The sequence below is a fragment of the Euphorbia lathyris genome, chromosome 1 (genome assembly GCF_963576675.1).
Source record: "Euphorbia lathyris chromosome 1, ddEupLath1.1, whole genome shotgun sequence".
NCBI classification, from domain to species: Eukaryota; Viridiplantae; Streptophyta; class Magnoliopsida; order Malpighiales; family Euphorbiaceae; genus Euphorbia; species Euphorbia lathyris.
Genome location: NC_088910.1, coordinates 25668205 through 25677243, shown reverse-complemented (window position 1 = coordinate 25677243; position 9039 = coordinate 25668205).

Sequence of the window (9039 nt, the reverse complement as noted above, 5' to 3'; positions counted from 1 at the left end):
TATACCACGGGCATTTTTTTTGTACTTATCCCTTAATTTAATTAGAACAAGAGTTATAGAGAAACTCTGGTATACCTTTCAAAGTAATCCTCAGTGGAGACTTCTGAACTCTGCCTGACACCCTGTCTTCATCATCATGGGCTATGGCTGTGTTCCAGCATCTCTACACACCTCTTGGATTCTTCTGAAGGATAACTATGGTTGCTTTATAACTCTTAATCTTTTTAAACTAATATGCTATACGGAAGTTAAACTTAAGTATCTAACAAGTATGAATGTTAAAAAGGGGAGTTTAGAAAGCCATGGAATGAGAGAAAGAAAGAGTTTATTACTCAAAGCAAGTTATGTCTCATATATCATATTTCTTCTCCTTATATAGGTACAAGATCAAAGGTGAAATTACAAAAAAGAAGATTACATCATTACAAAAGTTAAAAGTACAAAATTTGAGGCTACACTTGTCTAATTCTTCTTATCTTGCTCTTACACCTCATGCTTTACATCTTGCCACCAATTTCTAATGTCTCCACCTCATGCTTCTTATCTTGACACATGTTGCTTCATTTCTTCATGTCTTGCCACTTGTTGATCTTATTGCCACCTCATCCTTGGTGATTGCCACCTCGTTCTTATTTTTCTTATACATTTTATCTCATTTTCTAAACAAATGGACCTAAATGGACAGTCACCGAAAATTAATCGGTGTACTCCGTTGTGAGCCAAAATACGTTTTTCCTCAATAACTCTTTAACCCAAAATTTGATATATATAAAAAACAAGGGTTAATTACAAAAAACTACCATGTGGTTTGGACTTTTTGCGATGTGGTACCTGTGGTATTTTTTGTTACAAACACAACCCTATGGTTGTCACCGTTAGACAAATAAAGGAGACGGTCAAAATTCTGTTAAAAAGATGATGTGGCACAGGGGCAATTTGGGAAATTCGATTTTTTTATTTTTAGTTTTTAGTTTTTTCTTTCTCTCTCCTCATTCTCTCTCCTTCTTCATCGTGTTCTTCTTCTTCTTCTCCTCCTTCATTTTCTTCTTCTCCTTCTTCCTCCTCTCTTCTTTTCTTCTTCCTATTTTTTTCTTTTTAGTTTTTTCCGTCTAATTTTTTATTTCTGGAAATTCCAGAAATCTGGAATTTCCAGACGTGAATCTTCACGTCTGGAAATTCCAGATTTCTGAAATTTCCAGATTCTGGAAATTCCAAATTTTTGGAATTTCCATAAATCTAAAAAAAATTAGAAGAAAAACAGAAAAAGAAAAAAATAGAAAGAAGAAGAAGCAAAGGGAGGAGGAGGAGAAGAAGAAAAGGGAGAAAAAAAGAAGAAGAAGAAGAAAATGGAGAAAGAAAAAACTAAAAAATAAAATTAAAATAAAAATAAAAAAATCGAATTTCCCAAATTGCCCCTGTGCCACATCATCTTTTTAACAGAATTTTGACCGTCTCCTTTATTTGTCTAACGGTGACAACCACATGGTTGTGTTTGTAACAAAAAATACCACAGATATCATATCACAAAAAGTCCAAACCACATGGTAGTTTTTTGTAATTAACCCAAAAAACAATTCAAACCATCTTCTTATCTAATATATATATATATATATATATATATATATATATATATATATATATATATATATATATGAGTTCACTTTTAATGGGTATTATTATTTATCACCATCCATGGGTACTATAATAATAACCATTAGATTAAGATCAAATGCTTTAAATTTAAAGTTGTTGATTAATGACAAATTTGGTTTTTCAAAATTTTAACTAATTAATATAAGGGTAAATTCCAAATAAACCCTTTTGGTTTGCGCCGCTACCCGAAAAACGGAAAATGGCTTAACGGTGTTAAAGTGATGACGTGGCACAGAGGTAAGGTTGGAAATTCGAATTTTTTTTTATTTTTTTATTTTTTTTCCCTCTCTCTCTCCTCTTCTTCTTCTCCCTCCTTCTTCTTCCTTCTTCTTCTCCTTCTTCCTTCTTCTTCTCATCTTCTTCCTTCTTCCTTCTTCTTCTTCCTTCCTTCTTCTTCTCTCCTCTTCTTCCTTCTTCCTTTCTTCTTCTTCTCCTCTTCTTCCTTCTTCCTTCTTCTCTCCTCTTCTTTCTTCTTCCTTCTTCTTCTTCTTCTTCTTCTCCTTCTTCCTTCTTCTTCTCCCTCCTTCTTCTTCTTCCTTCTTTTTTTTTCTTTTTTTTAAGTTTCGGAAATTTTCAGATTTCTGGAAAACTTCAAGAAATCTAGAAAATTCCAGATTTCTTCGAAAATCTGGAAATTTTCCAGAAATCTGGAAATCGGAAATCGGAAATTAAAAAAAAGAATAGAAGAAAAAAAGAAGAAGGAGGAGAAAGGAGAAGGAGAAGAAGAAGGAAGAAGGAAGAAGAGGAGAGAAGAAGGAAGAATGAGAAGAAGAAGAAGGAGAGAATAAGTAGGAGAAGGAAGAAGAAGAAGAGGAGAGAGAGAGGGAAAAAAAATAAAAAAATAAAAAAAATCGAATTTCCAACCTTACCTCTATGCCACGTCAGCACTTTAACACCGTTAAGCCATTTTCCGTTTTTCGGGTAACGGCGCAAACCGCAGTCCTTTTTTTGTATTAACAAACCATAAGGGTTTTTTTGGAAGAACATGAAACCACATGGTTTTTTTTTTTGGAATTTACCCTTAATATAATTAAAAATTAATATCAAAATACATACGATTTTTCATTCCCAATGTGCATTAATTTTAATACCACTCATTCCCAATGGACTATAATTTGCTTTTTCACATGTCTACTTTAACCTTAGTAAATCTTTTTTTTTTTTTGTAGGAATAAGAAAGAAAAGAAAACAAAGAGCCAAAAAGCCTAGCCTGGGATTAGTCTAGGGAAGCTAACCCCCACCACATCTTCTTTAAGAAGAGAATGAAGATAATCAGGAGGAAAAGAAAGGGTAGTGACAACCCATCATGCCAATAGAACCTTAATAAATCTAATAGGTATTAGTAATATATTTTTCATTTTTTTTTTATTATTATGTTACTTTAATGAAATCGAATGAATGAGGTACAATAAATTATCAATACATTTTTTTTTGAGCTAAAAATTATCAATATATAAATATTTATATATTTGAAATTATTCTTCTACAAAATTATAATTATTACTATACATATTTCATTCTAGTGTTAAATATTATAAGGAAAATGGTCAAATTTAACTTTAACATGTTTTTTTTAAAGTGCATTTTAGTCCTAATATATAAAATGGTTCAAATTTAATCATAATATTTTCAAGCAACATCAATCTTAGCTCTATGTTACCGAAAATTTAAAAAAAAAAATTGGTTTGTTATTCTTTAACTGTCACATATGAATATTCCAAACATCATTTACGCCCAAAATATTTAATGTGTCATACTTAGTTAAAAAAAACTGTGTTAAAATGCTACCAACTAAAGTCTGTCGTATACAAATTAATCACACCATTATATATGAAATTCTTGTTCTACAATATCATACATTTCAATTAAAATAGCAAAAATTGTACTTCCAAAAAATTAGAGGATATGAATTTTACTTTAAAAAAATTCTGTTTTTCTGGTCATGAAAACAAGTTAATATTTGGACACAATGCAAATTCTTTATTTTTAGATATAATAAATATAAAGTTTGACTTAATTTACATAAAATTGTATTTTTACAAAGAAAATCATTAACTTCGCAGAAAATCGAGTTTTACGTAAAACATTTTAATTTGATGTAAAACTTTTATTTTTAGACATAATTTATGTAAAGTTTGAAATTAATTTATGTAAATTTGTCATTTAAAAAAACCATCAACTTTGCGAAAAATCGTGTTTTACCTAGAACCTTTGAACTTTATATAAATCATCTAATTTTAGACATAATTTATGTAAAGTGAGACTTCATTTACATTAAGTTGTATTTTATAAAAAAATCATTAACTTTGATAAATATCGAGCGGCTTGACGAATCGAATTCAACGACACTATTACAAGGAGGACTCAACTTGCGATGCCAGTTTTACGTAAAATCTTTCAACATGATGTAAATCTTCTATTTTTAGACATAATATACGTAAAGTTGGACTTAATTTAGGTAAAGTTGTATTTTACAAAAAAAAAATAACTTCACGAAAAATGGAGTTTTACGTAAAACATCTGAACTTTATGTAAATCTTCTATTTTTAGACACAATTTACGTAAAGTCGGATTTAATTTAGATAAAGTTGTATTTTTTACAAAAAGAATCATTAACTTTGTAAAAAATCGAATTTTGTGTAAAACCTTTAACCTTTACGTAAATCCTATAATTAAGCCTCTAAAAGGCTCAATTTGTGTAAAAAATAAAGATTAGGGGCTTAATCCTTTAAACCTTAAAAATTGAAGGTTTAATCATTACCTTCGCGTAAAATCAAGTTTTACGTAAAACTTTGAGCTTTACGTAAAGTGGGACTTAGTTTATGTAAAGTTGTTATTTTAGAAAAAAAGTATTAACTTTGTCTAAAAATGAGTTTCGTGTAAAAAAACTTTGAACTTTGTGTAAATCCTTAGTTTTTAGACATAATTTACGTAAAGTGAGACGTTACGTTATGTTACGATAGGTTACATTATGATAAGTTATATTATGTTGATACTCTATCAAGTTGTTCTTATATTAAGAACTTGGACATGATGAGATGACCTAATCCGCTCATGACCTCATCCTCGAAGAAGTCCTCCTTTGCGGATATGCTAAAAGGCACGATCCCTGTCTCTATTCATGCGCCAGTCCTGCCGATGGTATCAGAGGATGGAGGGTTCAATCGATTAAGGTTCAACAAGACATCTATGATGAACGAGTCAAGTCTTTCCAACACTCGGTCATTGGTCGTATTTCGCTGAACAAGGGTGATCGCCCCTAGAGACACGCCGAGCTGAAGAAAAAACTGAGTCAGGTATGGAAATGTAATTTAGATTAGAAGCTTATTTCTCTAGGGAAATGTTTTTATCAGATAATCATGCCGAATGAAAATGCAATTCAATCTATTTGGGAAAATGGAGCTATTTCGCTGAAGCCGGGCATTATCAGCTTCTCGCCCTGGACCCCGGGATTTAACCTGATATGCATAAATCCACCTCTGCCCAGGTCTGGGTAAGGTTCTACAATCTACCCTGGGAGTTTTGGGACACTAGAATAATAGCTAGCATTGCTCGTGTTGTTGGGGGCCTATCAAATTTGATCATAACACTGTAAATGGGGAGTTTGGACACTATGCTAGGGTCTTTATCGATGTTGAATTTGTATGTGAACTTCAATCAAAGCTTCGGATTGATACAGACAATCACAATAATGGGTTTACTTAGAATATGAACGACTTCCGTCGCTCTGTGGGACATGTTTCACACATGGACCAATGAGCGTTGCAGACCTCAAAGGCACTCTCCTAATCCATGGACCATGCAGATATTATGGAATGACATAAAAAGAAAGGAGTCTGAAGCCAACCAATAGTCTACACATGGAAATGTGCTTGGCCGAACCTGATCAAAGTTGATACGTATAAAGTGCATTACATTTTAGGTATGTAATTATCTATAAATAGCCTTGGAAACTGAGCTCCAGGTACGTTCACTATTTACAATATCTCATTAAATGATTTCAAGTTATTACTTAGGGGGCGTTTGGTTCACATGAGGTAAGGGAAAAGGAATGAAGAAAGGGAAACCAAAGGAAATGAAAGGAATAAGCATTGATTCCCCTATGTGTTTGGTTATGTTTAGGAAAGGGAATGCAATTTCAAACCTCTGGAATTTTTGAACTTTCAGATTTCTAGAATTTCAAAAAATTCTTGAACTTCAAAAATTATTAAATTCTGGAAATTTTGGAACTTGAATTTAAAAATTTTGAAATTCTGGAATTTTTAAAATTCCAGAATCCGGAAATTCTGAAATTCCAGAATCTAGAATTTCTGGAATTTCAAAAATTCTGAAATTTTAGAAATGCTGAAATTCCAGATATTCTGAAATTCTAGAAATTTTGGAAGTTCAAAAATTCTGGAATTTTGAAAATTCTAGAATTTCAGAAATTCTAGAATCCAGAAATTCTAGAATTTCAAAAATTCTAGAATCCAGAAATTCTAGAATTCCAGAATCTAGAAATTTTAGAATTTCAAAAATTTTGAAATTCCAAAAATTTTGAAATTTTAGAAATTCCAGAAATTTTGGACTTTTTGAAAATTCTGGAATTTCAAAAATTTCAGAAATTCTGAAATTCTGAAATTTCATAAATTTTAGAGATTTGTGGTTCGATAAAATAAAAAGAACAAAAAAATTGGGAAAGGGAATCCAATTCCCTACAAGATTTGGCGTAATGGGTTAACCTAAAGTGGGGTAATCCTATAATCTAAAATGGGTAAAGGGAATGAATTTTTTTGTTAAACAAACAAGAACAAAGGGAATGAAACCCTCTCATTCTCATTCTCATTCCTAAAGACCCCGAACCAAACGCCCCCTTACTCTTAAGTATTCTATTGACTTAAGCATCGGTATTGACTTAAAGCATCAGAGAGGGGACACTAGATTCCGGACCATCCCTAACTGTTTGCTGTTGATTCAGGTCATCGGAAGACAGACCGAAAAATGTATTCAGAATTGAAGACATCAACATGTTTTTATCTATCAAAAAAGCTAAAAGTAATTTTTAATAAATCTAACCAAACATTATAGTCTCTATTTTTTATGTGAAAAGCTAAAAAGATATTTCAAAAAGCGGATTCAAATAGTCTTCAAGTCAGTTACCTATAAATTAATCATAAAAATATTACCTAAAGTATTTACTATGTTATCACCATAGTTACAATGAAACTACATTTTATCTAGAAACTTGTTTGTAAAGTTCAATACGACAATCAAATAATGGTCATACCAATCAAATTTTTTGTTAGATAAGAGATAAAACTTATCATGCTCGAAAATATTAGAATAAATTTAAACATTATTTATTTAATCAAATTATACAAATGCCATAAAATTTCTTTTATATTATAAACTATTTTAAATTATTATACCATACTTAAATTAAATTGGAATTTTGTTACATTGTTACATACTCCGTATGATTTTTTTCAATTTTAAAAGTTGAATGCATTTATAGGTGTAGAATTGAGAAGTTTTATGATGGATTAATCGGACAAATTTAATAGTATTGGAATATCAGTAATGGAATGGATTTGTCATTTTTTTTTGGTAGAAACAGGAAAGGAAAACAAACAAACAAAGAAGACTAACCCGGGATCAGCCTAGGAAGGCTAACCTCAATCCTATCCTCTAAAAGAAGAGACGAAAGAAAGATGGGAGGATCAGAAAGGGTAGAAACACCTAACATCCCCTCATGCCCAGCTGCCGCCAAGCGATCCGCAACCCGGTTCTGTTCCCTGTAAATGTGGTTGAACTTTAAGAACTCAAAGGAAGGGCGAAGCCTTAAAATAAATCACATTGGATTTGTCATTAATATTGACTAGGTTACATTGGAATTATAAATCACATTGAAACAAAAACTTGTAGCTACGTTAGTATAACTTCAGTTATTTGATAAACTTTTATAAAGGGTAAGTAAGTAAAAAATTATTGTTTTCAAGGTTATATTCGGATAGAATCTTCCATCTTTATTATTGAAGAAAGCAATTAAAGTTCAATAAGACCAACAAGTATTTCTTTTCTTTTCTTTTGTTGGAAAAGATGTATAATACACGAATTTCCATGTTGTATTTATAGTTCCATGTTTTGTAATTTGTTATTTTCAAGTTATCTTAATAAATTTATACATTTTTCAAAGTTACTCATGAATGCGTAATACCCATTGAGAAATAATCCATATGTATATATAGAGGATGTTTTATATACATTTTTGAAAAACTAAATTGATACAAGTTTTTGAAAAAACTTAAACGAGTGCCACCTCTATTCTAAATATTGACATATTACATAGATTAACTAGATTATTGAGAAGTGGTTTTAGTGTATATTAATTTGATGCCACGTTTTGTTCATTTGGCATCACATGAAATTGAATGTACAAAGTATACATATAATTATATATGTATGATTTCTAATTAGAAGAATAATGATTTTGGTCATTTTAATTTTAATTTTTTTTATAAAATTTACTAAAAACTTTTAATTAACACTTAAAACATTAAACTAAATTCTATAATAAACTTAAATTCATAATTAATTAACCTCATCTATTTCGAAAAATAAAGATTGCAAATTTTAGACACGGACGTGACAAGAAGGGTCCAAGTGAAGCTTGATTCACAGACTGTCCTGACGATGATACATGGAGAGACTCACAGGCACTACTGATTAGCATGGTTGTTGATGAGATGTCGGGAGTACAAGAGTCGAGATTGGGAGCTGAGTCCGATTCATACGTTTCGTGAAGGTAATCAGGCTGCTGACTGGATTGCGAACTTCGCAGGTCCTTTCCTTTGGGTCGTCACGAGTGTAATGTGCCTCCTGTAGGCCTCTAGGCTATTTTTTATGAGGATCGGCTTGGCCAACACTCACATAGGATCCTATGAGACGGGGATGAGGATAATTAGTAGAGATGCAAATGGGGCGGGGATTCCCCGTCCCCATCGGTGACCTGCACCGATGGGGACAGAGAATCCCTGATAAGGATCCTATGGGACGAGGATGGGGATAATTTTGTTCCCCATGATGGAGATGGGATGGGGAAAGGTATCCCCGGCCCGCGGGGATCCCCGTCTCTGTCCCGTTAATCCCCGATGAGGATCCCCGATTATTTCCCGTGATAATTGATTTTTTTTGGATGATTTAAGTACATTTTAATTAGGTGATTGGTTGTTTTCAATTTTTAGTTTTTGTTTTATTTGAAAATTTCGAGAATGGTTGTTAATACTTTATATTATTATCCACTGTTTCCTAAATGATTTTGTCTTTACTAATTTTTTAAACATAAACAGTGATTGGCCGCAGTGAATGGGGAATGGAGAATGTAGATAACGTTTTTGGAACATTTGT